General features: G+C 49.2%; 1 protein-coding gene across 1 annotated transcript in view; it reads left to right on the forward strand.

Annotated features, from left to right (window-relative positions):
- Positions 1 to 17,930, forward strand: part of PLEKHG3 (pleckstrin homology and RhoGEF domain containing G3) — a 43,323-nt gene that overhangs the window by 8,173 nt on the left and 17,220 nt on the right. The gene's annotated exons all lie outside the window — the stretch shown is intronic.

The raw sequence follows: 17,930 nt of genomic DNA on the forward strand, positions 1-17,930 counted from the left end.
AATTGTATCTATTGGTATATATTATATAATTACATCACAGTTCCTTTATTTTTTTAAAATCCTCCCCCAAGGATATTTTTTCGTTTTTCTTCAGATAGAGTAGGAGGGAGGGAGGGAGAGAGAGAGAGAAAGAGAGAAACACTGACGTGAGAAGGACACATGACTGGTTGCCTCCCACAAGACCCAACCAGGACCGGGGATGAACCGCAACTGAGGTACGTGCCCTTGGCTGAAATTGAACCCACGACTCATTGGTCTGCAGGCTGACCCTCTAACTGCTGAGCCAAACCAGCCAGGGCACAGTTCCCTTATTAATAGACATTTAGGTTGTTTCTATTTTCACTATCTTTTAATCTAGTAGGTATGATATGGTATCTTAAAATTATTTTATAAATTGGTTTTTAAAATCAACACTTTGATTACAGGAAGGGATGGGTACTTTTCATGTTTATTGGCCAATCAAAATATCACATTAAAAAAACAGTTTTTTTAACCAGGTAATAACATAATTCAAACCCCAAAAGGGCATACAGTGAAAAGTTTCCCACCCCTGTCTCCTGCCTCATCATCTCTTCTCTCTGCTATCTGTTAGAGGTTCTTGTATACTTTTTCAGTTTTAATTGCCATTGTCTTTCTTTGTTGACTAAAAAAAATTTTTTTTTCTTGATTTTAGAGAGAGAGGAAGGGAGAGGGAGTGAGAGATAGAAACATTGATGAAACAGAACATTGATTGGCCAACTCCTGCATGCCCCCTACTGGGGATTTTGCCCACAACCTGGGCATGTACCCTGACTAGGAATTGAACCAGCGACCAGTTGAACATGGGCCGATACTCAACCACTGAGCCACACTGGCCGGGCTTTGTTGACTTTTAGGAGTGTATGTGTGTGTGTTGTATTATATATATGTATATAAATATCTTGCAGGTCATTTATTACATATAGCTCTGGATTGTCTAAACTTTATTAATGTTATTTTTCATAGGGAAGTTTTAATTTTAATGTTGGATTTACTAATCTTTTGTTTATACTTTGTGTTTTGTTCAAGAAATCCTTTTCTACTCTGATTTTTTAAATTTTTTATTTTTCTTTTCTTAAAAAATTTTTGTTTCTATTCTCATTTTATAAATCTATATTTTAATATGTTTTGTTTTGCTTTTAAGTTTTGCTTCCCCTACTTGTTTTAAATTCACCTGGATTGTGTGTGTGTGTGTGTGTGTATTTTAAATGTGTTTTATTGATTTTTTTAGAAAGAGAGGAAGGGGGGGAAGAGAGAGAAAAACCGATATGAGAGAGAAACATCAATCTGCTGCCTCCCACACGCACCCCTTCCGAAAATTGAACCTACAACCTGGGTATGTGCCCTGACCAAAATCGAACCAGTGATCTGTTGGTGCACCGGATAATGCTCAATCAACTGAGCTACACCGGCCAGGGCTATTTTAAAAAATGTAATACTGGTTCTCAACCCTGGTTACTCATTAAACCCCAAGAGGAGCTTTTACGAAAAAGTACTGATGTCTGAGCCTCACCTCATTCAGACCAATAAAATAAAAATATCCTGGGGTGGGATCCAGACATGGTTATGAAACACATACCAGGTGATTTTTATGGTCAGCCAAGGGTGAGAACCACTCAGCTTTATAAGATGGAACTGATTTTGTTTTTTTCCCAGAGAAATGGTCAATTTTTCCATTGCTAGTTATTGAATAGTTTATACTTTTCTTGCTGACTGGTTACTTTAAAGATTTGATTTATAATTTTATTGAGATATATTTTGCATGTTTAAACTTCACCTATGTAAAGTATATATAGTTCACTGGTTTTTAGTATATTCACATGAGTTGTGCAACCATCACCACTATCTAATCTGAAAACATTTTTTTTTTTTTTTTAATCCTCACCCGAGGACATTTTTCTATTTTTTATTCAGATAGAGCGGGAGGAAGAGAGAGAGAGAGAAACATCGATGTGAAAGGGACACATCGAGTGGCCGCCACCCGCACGACCAAACAGGGCCGGGGACAAACTGCAACCGAGGTACATGCCCTTAGCGGGAACCGAACCCGGGTCTCTCTGGACCGCAGGCCGACGCTCTAACCGCTGAGCCAAACCGGCCAGGGCTGAAAACATTTTTTTATCATGCCCCAAAAGAAACCCTGTAGCCATTAGGAATCATTTCCTATTTTCCCCCAACCCCCAGCCCTGGGCAACTACTGATCTATTTTCTATCTCTATGGATTTGGCTATTCTGGACATTTCACATATATAAATTTATACAATATGTACTCAGTTATGACTGTTTTCTTTAACTTAGCATAATGATTTTAAGAGTCATTGGTGCTGTAGCATATTATTCGTTTTTCATTCTTTTTTTTAAATTGCCAAATAATATTCCATTGTATAGGTATGCTACATTTTGTTTATCAATTGAGGGACATTTGAACTGTTTCCACATAGGGGCTATTATGAATAATGCTACTGTGAACAGTTGTGTACAACTTTTTGTGTAGACACGAGTTTTCCATTCTCTTAGGTATTTATCTAGGAGTGGAATTGCTGGGTCACATGGTAACTCTATGTTTAACTTTTTGAGGATCCGCCAAAGAGAAGCCATAAAGTGCTTTTTAAAAAAGTCCTCACGTGAGAATATGTTTTTATTGATTTTGAGAGAGAAACGATGTGAGGGAGAAACATCGATTGGTTGCCACTTGTACATGCCCCGATTGGGGATCAAACCCGAAACCTAGGTATGTGCCCTGTCTGGGAATTGAACCCACAACCTTTTGGTGTACAGGACAATGCTTAACCAGCTGAGCCACCTGGCCAGGGCAAGTGCTGCTTTTACGTGAAAAGGTGATTATAGTACAATAAGATATTTTTGAGAGAGACCACATTCACATAACTTTTTTTGCATTATATATATAATTATTCTATTTTATTACATGTTGTTCATATCTTACTGTGCCTAATTTATAAATTAAACTCTATTATAGGTATGTATGTATAGGAAAAAGCATAGTATATATAGGGTTCAGTACTATTCGTGGTTTCAGGCATCCACTGGGGGTCTTGGAATGTGTGCCCCTCGGATAAGGGGGTGTTATACTGTATATTAGTTTCAGATGTACAGTATAATGACTCAATATTTGTATACCCTGCAAAATGATCAAAATAAGTCTAGTATCTTTTCATTTTCTTGCTAGTGCCCTTTGAAACAAAAAATCTTTTCAAGATTGTTTTTGCCTATTCTCAGTTCCTTGCTTTTCCTTACAACTTTTAGGATCAGTTTGTCAATTTCTACAAAAATGCTACCTGGAATTTTGATTGAGTCTGTAGAATTTGGCAAGCAGTCCAAACTTAAGAATGTTAAGTGTCCTGATCCATGAACATGGGATGTCCTTCTATTTATTCAGGTCTTTAATTTCTTTTAACAGAGTTTCTTGGTTTTCAGTACTTTTTGCACTTCTTTTGTTAAATATATTCTGAAGTATTTTGTGTTTTTTGCTGCTATGATAAATGGGATTGTTTTGTTAATTTCATTTTTGGATTATTCACTGCTTGTGTATAGAAATAGACTTGATTTTTTAAAAATGTTTTTTATTGATTTTTTTTTTTATCTTCACCCGAGGACATTTTTCCATTTTTTGTTCAGATAGAGTGGGAGGAAGAGAGAGAAACATCGACGTGAAAGGGACACATCGAGTGGCTGCCACTCACACAACCCAACCAGGGCCAGGGACAAACTGCAACCGAGGTACGTGCCCTTAGCGGGAACCAAACCTGGGTCTCTTCGGACCGCAGGCTGACTCTCTAACCGCTGAGCCAAACCGTCCAGGGCTTTATTGATTTTTTTTAGAGAGAGAGAAAGGGAGAGAGAGATAGAAACATCAGTAAGAGAGAAACATTGATTGGCTGCCTCCTCCACGCCCCCTACTGGGGATTGAGCCTGCAACCCAGGCATGTGCCCTGACTGGGAATCGAACCAAGACCTCTCAGTCCATGGGACGATGATCAGTCCACTGAGCCACACCAGCCGGGCTCCTTTTTATTCATATAGAATTCTGTGACCCTCTATGTCTCTTGATATTTTCTACCTCAGGATGATTTCCTCTGTTTTTCCCTCGTTCATTAATTCTTTAGCTGTTTTTAATTTTCTGTTTAACCTACCTATTGGGTTTTAATTTTTACTATTGTATATTTCATTTCCACTTATTACTTAAAAAAATTATTTTTTTTAGATTTTTTTTTTTATTTCTAGCTCTTGGAGTACCAATTTGTTCTCTCTTATGACTCCTTTGTGGTGGGTTTTGTTTTCTTCTCACTATGTGGTTTGTTTACACTGAGTTCCTCTTCGGTGGTTGCAAAGAGTCGGATGCTTAAAAGCAAGATATTTTGGAAGTCTGCCCCTATTGGTGATGATGAGGTCTAGGACATATCAAATATATAGGTGTGTGGCTGAGGTGCGGTAGGGAAAAGATTGTTGGAAGACTCTTGCCCCAGAACTTGGCGTGTCTAGTGGCTGCTTGTCATACAGGTCTCTCTCTGCTTAAGAGGCATCTCCTCAGAGCCTCCCCAGGCCTCCCTACCTAACAAAGACCCCAACCCTAGTCACTCTCTGAGCAATGTCTACCTTCTTGTGGCCTTCTTCTCAACTGGAGCACTAGCTCCACGAAAGCAAAGGTTTGTCTTGTTTACTGCTATTTCCTCAGCACCTGGGATATGATTTATTCTGTCGATAAGTACGAGTGAGTTTGAGTAGTCCTGGTTTAGACAGGAAGTCACCTCCGTCCCCGTCCGCAGCTTCCAGACAGCAGAGAAGAGGTGAGCAGGTTGGTTCTCACTCTCAAACCTTTCTCTGTCTCCACTGGGGATGTCTTTTTCTCCCATCATAAGAGCACAGAAAATATCTTTCATCCTGTGTGCTTCAGCCTTCTGGCCTGTGTTTCCACAGCTGCCAAAATCAGTTCTAGGAATTTGAATGCTAGAAGACCTGGGGAAAACAGGGTACAGAAACCCAGGACGATCTGGTCCTCCTTACCTTTAAGAGGCTTAACTGAGTTAGGTAGACAGGGCACGCACAGAAAACAAGGTACCTGCCACCCAGCGAGCCCCTGCACACATCTGTGCCCCCACTGTGAGAGCTTATGGGTGGGGAAGGCAGCCTTGTGCTTCTTGCTGGTCATCTTTTTCTTCTTCTTCTTTAAGATATACACTTTATCACACTGATCTCAAGTCCGTATACAGGTAAGCCCTGGCTGCCTCCACACCGCAGCACACTCCCAGGGAGACCAGGTGCCTTCATACATCTCAAGTTGGGGGACAAAAAGAAAAGAGGGGCCATGATGACTGACCATTGTCCAGGTCATCTTATGCGGACACATGAGTGGTTTGTGGAAGGATCTACGGGCGAGTTATGAATTTCTCCATTTTGGCCTCTTTCTGAGGTTGCCCCACAGTGTAGGAACTTGTTCTGAGCAAAGAGTTACCAGTAAAAGGGTAAAACTGCCCCAGGGCATTCCCACAAGAGGGCTGTAGAATGGCACCTTTCTATTCCGTCCTGAGGGAGCTGGTGTTGGGGAAAGAATTTCCCTCTTACCTCACTGTCCAGTCCTGGGTAAGTGAGCAAATAGCTCTTGATCATAGGGTTGTTGTGAGGGGATTGCATAGAAAATGTGTTTAGCACAATGCCTGGTACACCCAAATAAAATACTATTTGATATTATTCCAGTCTGGCATCTTGGGAGTCACTTGTGCCTCAGTTTCCTGATCTGTAAAATGGATAATAATATCTGATGCTCACCTGCCCCTCCCCTCTGCCCCTGGCTGCTGTTAAGGGCTGAAGGGTTAATATCCTCAGGCTTTGAGTGCTTGTGATGGGGGAGGAACCGCATAAATGGAGTATTATTGTGCTGGTGAATGAACTGGCTTTGTTTGTCTGCCTTCAGCACTTGACTTCCTGCAGTTAGTGTCCCCTGTGTTTAAATTGCTGGAGATACTTGTGTGTCCTCAGCCTTGTGGTGCTCACCTGCTTGGCTCTGGCCTGGGTCCCTACCCAGTGAGGACCTGCTGAATTGGAGTGGGAAGCTGCACTTCCTCTGGTAGGGGCCTGCCAGGAATCAGGAATGATAGAAATGCAGAGAGTGTGACCCACACGCAGAACTGGTTCTGAATAGGACGTTTATTGGAGAGGTTTTGCAGGAGGCGCAGGCGCTTTAATTCCCCGGGCTGTTTGTGGCAGCTCTCTGCTCGCCCCAAGCCTGTTAACTGCTCCTCTGCCGGTGGGAAGAATGCCGCTCCCTGGCCCCACGCGGCCCTCTTGGTGCTCAGATGGGAGCCGTTTTGAGAAAAGCAGTAGGTACTCAGCTGGGGCCAGGCCAGGGGTACGAGTGGGGTGTGACCAGGACTCTGTCAACTGCAGGCCTCCAAGCTTTGCCAGACTGCCCTGTGAAACCTGGCCAGCCACAGGCTTTGGGGAAAAAGGTAGGTTTCTCCCTTGGGGGTTCAGAAACTTAGCTCCTCACGGGTACAGGTGTAAGACAGGCAGCTGGTCCTTTTTATCCTGCCTGGCTTCTCCTAGTGGATTGTCCATCTCGGCTAGGTAAGAGCACGACAGTCCTGTGTCCTTTTGGAGGTGACTGCAAATCATTCTACTCGGAGACTTCAGAGGGTCATCTGATCTCTGATCTTTCAGAGTTGGGTAGTTAGAGAGGGGACCTTCCTCGAGTGACCCCGCACACATACCCACACACACATGCACACATGCACAGGACTTGGGAAAAGCAGAGTTAATCTCCCACTTCTTCCTGAAGGTTCCTTTTGCCAGAGTCCCCGAGGGTGGTTATTAGATAAAATCAAGTAGCCACAGGTAGAGCAGGTGAAAGGAAGTTCTCCTCAATCCTCTTGTGGCCTTGATGGATGCCACCAGGCCGGGGCAGTGCACCACCCCGGTGCCCACCACCTCTGGAGCCCCGGGCCGTGGGAGCAGGGAGTTCAGGGGCAGAGCCTGACTTGGCTATGTCTTTCAACCTTGACTCAAGGCCTTGCTTTTCCCAAAGTAGGACTCTGCTGCGTGGGCCAAGCCACTCCGTGCCCTGTGCACCGCCTCCCCTCAGAACCTGGGTTTGGTGACAGCTGCCCCCCTGTCCTCCCAGCCGAGGGAGAAACCTCCTCTCCTCCCACTTGGGAACTGGTTGGATGAGTTTTCTGGGCCTCCCTCGTGAGGCCCCTTAGAAGGAAAGGCAGGGACCTGAGGGGGTGGAGGTGGGGCAGGTGGTGAGGGGCCCTCCTGGGCTCTGTGGGACAGGGATCCCTGAGGGGACGTGTGGGAGGCCCTGCTGTCTGAAGGGCTGGCTGCCTTTGAGAGTCGACCTTTGTATGTGAGTCTAAGGTCAGCCTTGGAAATGCACGTTCCTAACTTCTCTGGGTCAGGCACCAGGCCCAAGGTCAGCATCCAGGACAAAGAAGGGGTATTTCTTGGAGCTCTTCTGCTGCAGTGCCTGAGGGGTGGGGAAGGTCAGGGCTGTTGGATGGATTGAAGTCTGTCACAAAAGGGGGCTGCTCACAATTTTGGATGCTGATGCTGGGAACTGAAGAGGAAGTTGCCTTTGGGGGAGCTTTCCTGCTGGCAGCCTTGCCCCCTAAATCTAACTTGCTTGGGGAAGGAAAGTGAGAATTTGGGGGAGGGAAAGTCCCCTAGGTGGTAAGGTGTACAGTGACCCCCTCTCGCGGCCGCGGGGGAGCCACTGTTCTGAAATTTCAATAGGAGGTTCCCTTCTGGTTAAGCCCTGTGTCTCAGTTTTCTAGAGTAGGTGTTCTTGTCCTGCTTTTATTATTTATTTTTACTTTTTTTCTTTATTGATTTTAGAGAGAGAGAGATAGAAACATTGATGAGAGAGAACATCGTTTGGCTGCCTCCTGCGTGCTCCCCACTGGGGATCGGGCCCACAACCTGGGTATGCGCCCTGACTGGGAATCAAACTGGCGACCCCTTGGTGTATGGGTTGATGCCCAACGACTGAGCCACACAGGCTGGGCTCTTGCCCTGCTTTTAGAAGCGCTTAAGCCCTGGCCGGTTGCTCAGTGGTCAGAGCGTCGGCCTGAGGTCCAGAGAGACCCGGGTTCGTTCCCGCTAAGGGCATGTACCTCGGTTGCAGTTTGTCCCCGGCCCTGGTTGGTCGTGTGGGTGGCAGCCACTCGATGTTTCTCTCTCTCTTCCTCTCTCTCCCTCCCACTCTATCTGAACAAAAGATGGAAAAATGTCCTCGGGTGAGGATTAAAAAAAAGAAGAAGCACTTAATCCCCAGTAGCTTCATAGCTTCACGTGTATTTGGGTCTTTGTTTCTTTCCCCTTCACAGGGGTTGGAAGATGTCTCATTCTTCTTTCTAGCAGATGCTCCCTGTAAGGCTCTCTCTTTCTCCTCCTTGAAACTGTCTGGATAGTCAGCACATTTTCGGGCCTCTGGGTTCTTGAACACTCTAGTTCCCTGGACACCTACTGCTATAGCCCCACAGTTTCTCACACCTCGGCTCCTGGAGCCCCGCCTCTGCCAGGCCTGGCTCAGGGGTGTCCTTTTCCATAAAGTCATTGCCGATTCCTTCAGCCTGTCTTCAGCCTGCCTTTCCGCCTGGCCTCTTGCTGCCGGCTGCCCAGGTCCTTGGGTGGTCCAAGTCCATTAGGGACTCAACTTCCCCATGCTGTTGCCTTGCATCAGATGACCTCAAACCTCTACCTGGCAAAAGCTTACTCCTCACTCAAGACTCAGTTAAAGTGTCCCCACCTGCTTTAAATCTGCCCTGGCCCACAGGTAGCACTAGGTACTCCAACAGTTTCTATCTTCCTACTTCTGTACCAGCATTCAAGACACTGCTTTGTGGGTAATCTGTTACCTGGCTTCCTTCTGGAATTCAGTTCCTCAAAGACAGGGACGTGCCTTATTTATTCCAGCATTCCCAGGGCCCCGCAGGCATCACACTCAGAAGTGTTGCCCCAAACGAGGCAATCTGGGTTCCCATGCTGCGCACAGCCGTGCTCCTCCTCTTGTTATTGATGCACGTGTCTAGTTTCTCCTGATAGAATATCAGCTCGGGGGCTGGGGAGCGGGTTCTGTGTGTGATTTATTTTTGTATCTTCCACAAGCCTGCCACGATGTCTCTGTGCAAAGTGGGTGCTTAAAAAATATCTGTCCGGTGAATTCTGAAGCTCACAACTTAGGTAGGAAGGGCAGCAGTGTTATTCCTAAAGAGGGCAGACATTGTGGCAGAAATCCCTGCCTTGCTCCTCCTATCCAGCTCGTGAGGAGCAGAGCGAGGACTGGTTTTGAACAGTGCTGGCTGGAGTCCCTGGGCTCATTCGTAACCCATTCTGCTGCTTTCCTCTATTGATGTTCCCTGGGACTTAGAAAGTGAGTGGACACCAGGGCTTTTCCCATACCTTGATGTCCTGGCCCTCCGCATGTCCACCCTGAAGCTAGATTTTGTCTTTTCTTTAAAACCCAAGGACCAGCCCAGGCTGGTTTGCTCAGTGGTTAGAGCGTTGGCCCGCGGACCAGAGAGACCCAGGTTTGGTTCCCACTAAGGGCACGTACCTTGGTCTCCGTTTGTCCCCGGCCCTGGTTGGGGTTGTGCGGGTGGCAGCCAGTCGATGTGTCTCTCTCACATTGACGTCTCTCTCTCTCTTCCTCCCTCTCTCCCTTCTGCTCTATCTGAAGATACATGCAAAAATGTCCTCGAGGGAGGATAAAAAAATAAATGAAATAAAACCCATGGACCAGTGTCAAGGGTGGCTTTTTATTTATTTATTTATTTTTATCCTCACCCGAGGACACTTTTCCATTTTTTGCACAGATAGAGTGGGAGGGAGAGAGAGGAAGAGGGAGAGAGAGAGAGAGAGAAACATCGACGTGAAAGGGACACATCGAGTGGCTGCCACCCGCACGACCAACCAGGGCCGGGGACAAACCGCAACCGAGGCTCATGCCCTTAGCGGGAACCGAACCCGGGTCTCTCAGGACCGCAGGCCGACACTCTAACCGCTGAGCCAAATTGGCCAGGGCTCAAGGGTGGCTTTTATTGACCACTTATTTGTAATTTTGGTACCTCACATGACCTTAGATTTTGTTCCTGCTCAGGCCTGTTCTCCGTCTCCTTGCAGGGCATGCCGTGTCTCCACGGAACCCTGAGGAATGCGTCCCGCTGGCCACAGCAAAGGACTCCGGATTATTAATACTTAATCTTGTGTGACATTCTCTTAGGCCCGAGTGTTAGACTGTTTTTCTTTTCTAGCTGAATTGCTTTATATTTACCCTTAAAAGAGCTTGGTCTGAATTCATGTTGGGATCATAGATGATGGATGGTTTGTGGGGAGGGTTAGGTCATGTCGGTGCACCAAGTTTAACAAATGTGGTTCAACATTTTAGGCACAAGTCAGAAAAATCTTTTGTCTTGGCTGCTAATGGAACAAATAATACTCTATCCATCATTGTCATCATTGCTACTGTTTATGGTGGTCTTACTGGGTGTCAGATTTGTACAAATGGCTTCACTTGTATCATCTCAATCTTAGAGATCAGCGAGGTTGGTATTATTGCTATGCTCCTTTTACAGATGAGGCACTTGAAGCTTGACAAGATCAAGTGATTTGCCCAAGGCCACACATAGCCCGTAAAGTGCAGGAGTTGGGCTTCAAGCCAGGTGTGCTTGACTCCAGAGCCTGTGGATCCATTCAGTGCATTTCACCTCTGGGCTCTGTGGGCTCCCATGCACACACGTGCTTGTGTATTCTCTCTTCCTCTGTTGAGAACTCAGGGCACCTAATGGGGCCCCTCTGTTCCCACTTGGTTCCCACTGAGATTCTCTAATGCCTGTGAACCCGATGCGATGGGAAATGCTGCAGCTCTTGAAGGTGTGGCTCCTATTTCCTCTTCACCACACCCCAGCCGTGAGGCCTCAAATCAGGCAGCCCCTACAGTGGGGGTTAGGGGCAACAAGATGACTAATTGGCAAGGCCAGGTCCCTGAATGTTGCTGATAAAGTGCGGTGGTCCTGTGAGCCTATTTGACCTCGAGATCAGAGGCGTGGGGTTTCTGGGAACACTGGCTCTGTGACTTCTAGCACTGAAGTTGGCTGCTCCATCTTCCAGGGGCCTTGTGTCATTTCCCTGCCCAATGACAAGCAGTTCTGGGAGCTGAGAGGACCTGCCCTGGCTGTGAGCAATAGCAGTTTCTAATCAACAGTAATTGCTCTCATTTGCCTTGAGTCCGTCCATCCGTGGGAAACCTCCTGCTGGACTGCTTTCCCCAGTACGTTTGCAGAGGGACGTTATTGCTGTTCCTTCTCCAAACTCCAAAGTAGTCCCATGGCCACTTTCCCCTTCCTCCCAGTTTTTTGTGCCTGGTCACAATATGTGGCAGGGCAGGGAGCTGTGCCTCTGCTCTAGTCCTTCGCCTGGGGCCGAGTGGGACAGGATTGGTGGGGTGAGTGAGCAGTCACCGCTCCTGGGTGCCCTTGGGCTGGTTGGAAACTCGCTGGCGGTGACTCACTGGAAATCCTTTAGCCTGGGAGGAACTGGCTGGCTCTTGACTTTGGCCAGTTTACCTTTCACCTGACTGAGAAGTGGTGAGAGGTGCTCCAGGCACAATCTCGTCCTTCCAGCAGGAATTTATTGAGCACCTAGTATGTGCATTGCCTGCTGAGGGTGAAGGAAGAATATGGGAAAGAAGGCCCAGCACACTGGATTTTACTCTTGAATCCAGAAGAAAAGCTTGCACATATGAACCCTCAAGGACCAGTGTTGTAAGTGATACTTGGCGTCATTAGAATTTATACAAGTGTTTGGTAATTGGGTCCTGTGGCTGCTGTAACAAGCTCCACAAACTCAGTGGCTTAAAACATTTATTATGTTGCAGTTCTGGAGGTCAGAGGGTAGTCTGTGTCCCCAGGGTTGTGTTCCTTCCCGAGGCTCCAGGGGAGAATTTGTTTCCTTGTCCTTTCCAGCTCCCGAGCTGCCTCGGCCCTTTGGCTTGTGGTCCCATTCCTCCATGTCAAAGCCAGCGACATAGCACCTTCCCATCGATTTCTCTGTCCCTCTGCCTTTTTTGTCACATCAACTTTTGAGTCCTGCTGCCTCCCTCTAATACGGACCCTCGACCCCTGATGACCTCCAGTAACCTCCCCATCTCAAGAGCCTTCGCTTGAGCACACCTGCAGTCTCTTTTGCCGTGGAAGGCAACATTCACAGGCTCCTGCAGCCCAGGGATCGGGCTGGGACATTCTTCAGTCTGCACTAGGGTGTGTGTTGGAGGGGTTGGGATGGTGAGGAGGCCTTTCTGAAGGAGGTAGTTTGACCAAATTTGTGTAGGGAAGAGGGTCTGGGACACATCCCGGGTCTGAGGAACAGCACGAGCCATGAGCAAATGCTGACGCTGTGGGCTGGTGGGAATGGTGAGGTGGGCCAGCGATCTTCCCTGGAAACAAGATGCCAGGGGCTTTCCTTTCCTTCCAAGGCCAGGCCGAAGAATTGTTTGGACTTAACGTCCTTAGGCTCAGACTTCCTCCCAGAATTCACAGGAGGGCTCCATTGGCAGCCACAACCCTTCTCCTTCCCGGAGCTGCGGTCCTACTTAGACCTGTGCTTGGCGCCCCCCCTGCTGCTCCTGGCTGGAGGGAAACCAAACTCACGAGGGAAAATGCATTTGAGCCAGCTGGCCAGAGGGGGGGTGGCCCAGGAACCCTGGTCCCGCTGTTTCTCAGCCTCTGATAGTCACGCTGCCACATTCACCCCCCGGGAGCCCTCCCTTGTCTGTCCTTAGGGTGCTCAGGGCTCTGAGTCTCCCCAGAGGAAACGGAGGGGCACAGTGAGGAACTGCTTGTGGAAGGGGCAGAGAGCCAGAGCCTCTCCGGCATTGTCCTGGGGAAAGCCTGGGGTGGTAGTGACCTCACTCAGGTCTGCCCACCCTCTGCTGGCCGAGGGGGCGCTGGAGGGGGAGCCTGAGCAGTCGGGACACGGGACATGCAGCCCGAGCGGGCTTCTCCTGGGGCAGGGTCGGGAGCAGTGTGGCCGGTGGCTGTGCTGCCCTGTGGGGGGAGCACAGTGTGATGCAGGGTCTCAGCCGAGATCTCTCTGGAGGCTCCCTTTGCTTCTGCCCTGGAAAAGGTGCAAATGTCTGGGAAAGCTGTGGCTTTTCTCTATTGCTTTCTTCTGGTACCTTCTCGGAGGAGAGCCTGACGGGGGAGCTGGGGACGGTCAGAGGCTGTTGCTCCCTTAGTTTGTAGTTGAAAGACACAGGCAGGCTGCAACCCCTGAAGAGGGCGGGGCTGTGTGCAGGTGCTGGCCGAACGCCCCCTCCCCCGCTTCGGAGCAGTTGCCTTTGGGGGACCCCCCTCACTCCTTTCCTGCCTGCCTCCAAAGCAGGTGTGGTGCGTTGGGCTTCCACTTCTTGGGTGTCGGGGGAGAGGATGACATCGCTTCCTCCGCACCTGAACTGAACTGGTTTCTGGGGAACCTCCAGAGGCTGGCCTGCCCAGAGGGTTCGCCAGCAAGTGCCCCTTCCCTCGCTCCCATTTTTTCTGAAGCTGGCTGGGGGGAGCTGTGTCCTGCTGCCTCAGTGACAAGAGCCCTGAGGACGGAACATGGAGTGGGGGGCAACTGCAGGTTTTGGGTGGTGTCTGTTTTCTTCTTGGAAGCAGGGATATGGGTCAGATGAGAGTTACGGAGCCTGAGGCCCAGTAGGGAGGAGGAGGATGGGATTTGCACTATCAGCTGTGCTAGGAATCCTAGGGGCCTGCCTCCTGCCTGGGGACACAGGTTGGCTTATACTTAGATTAGAGAAAGTTTAAAACCAGATCTCCCTCTCCTGCCCCCGGGCTCTTAAAGGTATATGTCTGAGCAGCTCCTTGGGCCCTTCAAAAACAAAGGTCTTAGGTGACCTTGTCCGAGGAGGGCTTCACAGGCATGGGATTTGAAATACAGTTTTCTAGAAGACTGATTTACTGATTGGTGATTGACTAGATTGACTCATGTTGAGAGATGGAAGAGGTCGTGGCTGGGAAACAGGCAGGGGACCTGGAGCTATGGGGTCTGTCATAGGACGGCGTGGCACTGGGCATCTGGCTTGAGGGTTGGCTGCTGTCTGCTTGTCACCTTCCCTGGGCTTCCACTTCTCCAGCAGACAGTCTGCCAAGCTGAGTGTGAGGACATGAGTTCTAATCTTGGCTCTGGCTCTGGGGTGAATCTTAGAGTGGGACGCGATGCTTAGTGGGGAGGAAGGAAAGGTTGGCTCCGCCCAGGGCATGTGGGCAGCTGCTTGAACGGTGTCTGTGAGAATCTGAACTACACACAGTCGTGGTTGGGAACAGGCTTTTAGGACCAGATCGCACTCGAATGGAGTGCGATGTCTCTCTTTTTTTAACCTCACCCAACATTTTTGCATTTATCTTCAGATGTGCGGGAGGGAGAGAGGGAGGAAGAGAGAGAGAGAGAAACATCGATGTGAGAGAGACACATCGACTGGTTGCCACCCACACACCCCAACCGGGGCCAGGGACAAACTGCAACTGAGGTACATTCCCTTACCGGGAACCGAACCCGAGACTCTCTGGTCTGCCGGCCGGCGCTCTAAGTGCTGAACTAAACCGGCCAGGGCGAGTGTGATGTCTCTTTACATCACTATCAAGTGATGTCTGCTTACAGCTCCTGCCCAGATTGTGCCTTGTTAGCTCTCACTTCCCCATTGGCTCCTCGTCCGCTCTTTTCCAGTCCTCCGTCCCAGGAGAGAGAGCCTTGTGATCCCGGGTCTCCTGGTCACTGCCCAGCTCTTCTCATCATCCAAGGAATGTGTAGTCTCACCTCAGGGCCACATGCTTTTCCCTTCTCCGTGACCGGGAATGCTTTGACCTGGAACCTGTATTTTATTCTGTTCTCACAGGAGGGTAAGGGTCATGTAGTAGCAGGTCTAGAAATAACCGTAAGGAATCAACACTCAGCCCTTTTACCTCTATGGGCTTTTGTGGGGTAAGTGAATGTCCATTAAAAACCTTGATCTTCCAAGTCTTAATATGTCCCCCATGGCTGAAGCTGAGGCAAAGCCATGGCATTCAGGGCTGTAACTAATCCTTTGCCTGTGGTCCTGGCCGGTGTGAAATCCTTTAGGGAGGCAGGAGAGCATGCACACTGGAGCCCGAGTGCAGATGCAGGCTCTACCACATGCTACTTCTGTGGCCTCAGTTTCTGCATCTGTAGAATGGGGATAATAGTAGTATCTACCTCAGAGTTTTTACAAGATATAAGTGGCTTGTAATGTCTATGACGCTTAGAACATTTTAGCTGTTAGGCTTGGTTTTAGTCCCAGGAGGCTTTGGGCAGGGCACTACTTTGAAAATATGAGCTTGGTTTGCTATGTTTATGGCAGGTGGCTATATTTAATCAGAGAAAGTTTCTCCAAGTAGTAAAGATGCTTTAGTTTCTGAGCTTGAAGTGTGCTTATGTTGCCATGGGGTCCCAAAAGAGTGGCCCTCAGAAGGCACCTTTTAGAGGTAAATCTCCCTGAGAAGGGGCGTGGGGAGTACGGTGGTGGGGGCTGTGATCTGGCTGGCTGTGAAATCCATTTGTTGGGCCCTTTTTATTAGCATCCCCTAGGGGTTGACTGACCCCAGGTCTGATCTGGGAAAGGTCTTAGGCCATAAGTCCCTGCCCCAGGGTTCCAGCCGGGCCTGATGGAGAGGGAGGGGGGGGAGGGATGGGGCAGTGTGCAATGTGCTTTGAAGGACACGGGAGCCCCGCAGGGCTGGGGGTTAGGGCTGGGGCAGGGCGTGGGGCTGTCTTTCTTTGTGCTGAAGTGACATGGCATTCCCGTGCCGGCCGACTGTAGAAGGGCCTAGCTGGTCCACTCTAAAGGCTCTTTTGAAAAGGGAGGAAAAGCAGCAGTCCTGCCTTTCCCAGGGGGCTCTCCTCTGAGATGCTCAGTTTCAACCAGGTGACCTGTTCATTCATCCTCCTTTTGTTGCGCCTGAAGGGAGGGAGAAGGCAGGACTGGCTCTAGCGCTGCCACTGTGTCCTCATCTGCAACATGGGAGGCTCACGCAGAGCACCCCCGCTGAGACACACAACGACAGAGCCCTGTGCTCAAGAGGGTCCTTGCTGGGCTAGTATGGATGGCTAGTAGGTCTCCATCCTCCAGACTTTAGCTCAGCAGAAGCACTAATTTGTTCATCATCAGTATTCATTTACCAGATCATCCTTTTTTTTCAATCCTCACGCAAGTACATTTTTGCATTTTTTTTTCAGATAGAGTGGGAGGGAGAGAGGGAGGAAGAGAGAGAAGAACATCGATGTTAGAGAGACACATCGACTGGTTGCCACCCACATGACCCAACCGGGGCCGGAGATGAACCGCAACAGAGGTACATGCCATTAGCGGAAACCGAACTCGGGACTCTCTGGTTCGCAGACTGACACTCTGACCACTGAGCCAAATTGGCCAGGGCTGCCAGATCATTACTAAGGCCCCTGCCCTTAGGTCACTTACAGTCTTGGATAGGGGGTCTCAAACTAGTCATAGTCTCTCATGCAGTGAGTGCTAGAGTAGGTGTAGCCGTGGGATGCTGAAAGATTATGTTAAAGGTGCCCCAGGTTTGCTTTCTGGGAAAGTTTCTAGAGGGGGGAGTGGCTTCTAATCTGAAGCTGAGGGTTGGGTGATGCTGGTTGAGGGGTGCTGGTATGTCATGGGATGGATGGGGAGGAAATAATGCCCAGGCATAGAGAATGTTTACAAAAGCCAGAGCTCGGGCTGTTGGTACAAGTTGGGGCACTGGTTCCAGGTTGGGGCAGAGGCACAGAAAACCAGGGGACAAATTCATAGTTATCGGAGTGATGACACCTTCTAGATCCTTATCCTCATAGCTATAGTCTGTGGTTTGGTGGCTTCTGAGACCTAGAACCAGGGGCAGGAGGCTTTGGGTCAGTGGAGGTGGGAGGGATGCTCTGGAGCTTTTTCCCATGGAAACAGCAATCAAATGTACATTCTGGAAAGCGGTGTGGTGAGCTCTGGTCCTCTGGGGCAGAGGTGGAGCGTCTGTGTTCTCCAAGGCCACCCCCCCTCCCCTGACCAGCTGTCCCTGGGAGCTGCACCATCTGCTCAGGGAATAAAGTCCACCTGAGGCTGTTCGCTCCCTCTGGGAGCAGCTTCCTGCAGCTGTGCGGCCCTGACTGGCTGTGCTGAGGGAGACTCTGGTGGCTCCGCCCTGGGGAATTTCCGGGGCCCTGGGAGCCAGGGTGAGTCAGGGGTTGTACCTGGTGCTGGGGGTGGGGTTGGGGTAATGTGGGCTCAGCCTTTGTACCATCTCCTCTGCCTTCTCTGTCAGTATCCAGAAGTTTCCAGGTTTATGGTATAGCCACTGATGCCCCCGAGATTTTGCAACTTGGGGAGACTCTTACCCTCTGGCACGCATGTTGTCCTAGAGTATAAGAGCCAGATCTTTGCTTGCCCTGGTCTGGTGGCCCCCGCACAGGCCCTGACAGGTGGGCACCTGGGAAGTGCTTTATAACAACTACCATTAGCATCACTGTTTTGACGGTTTATGGAGCCCTTGCCCCGAGCCAGGTGCGCGGAGCCGGGAGGACACGGCACTGCGGCAGATGGTGAGGAGCTGAGGCTCTGACAGGCTAGGTACTAGGGGTTCCAGCAGAAGGCACCCCGCTGTGGCTCTGGCAGAGTATCTTCTCTGCTCTTCTGGGGCCTGGTTTTCTGAGCCCTGATGGGCCCTGCGTGTGGTCCACCTTTCTTCCACCCTGGAAAGACGGAGGTGGAGCTGTAAGGAAGGAATGTTATTGGGAATCCTCGCAGATGCTCCCAGGATCAGAGGGAAGGGACTTCCTGGGGTTCAGAGTTGCTGTTTGAAAAATAGTGGTAAAATTGTTTTTAAATTAAGATAAAA

This window comes from Molossus molossus, unplaced genomic scaffold, assembly GCF_014108415.1.
Source record: "Molossus molossus isolate mMolMol1 unplaced genomic scaffold, mMolMol1.p scaffold_m16_p_1, whole genome shotgun sequence".
In the NCBI taxonomy this organism is placed as follows: Eukaryota; Metazoa; Chordata; class Mammalia; order Chiroptera; family Molossidae; genus Molossus; species Molossus molossus.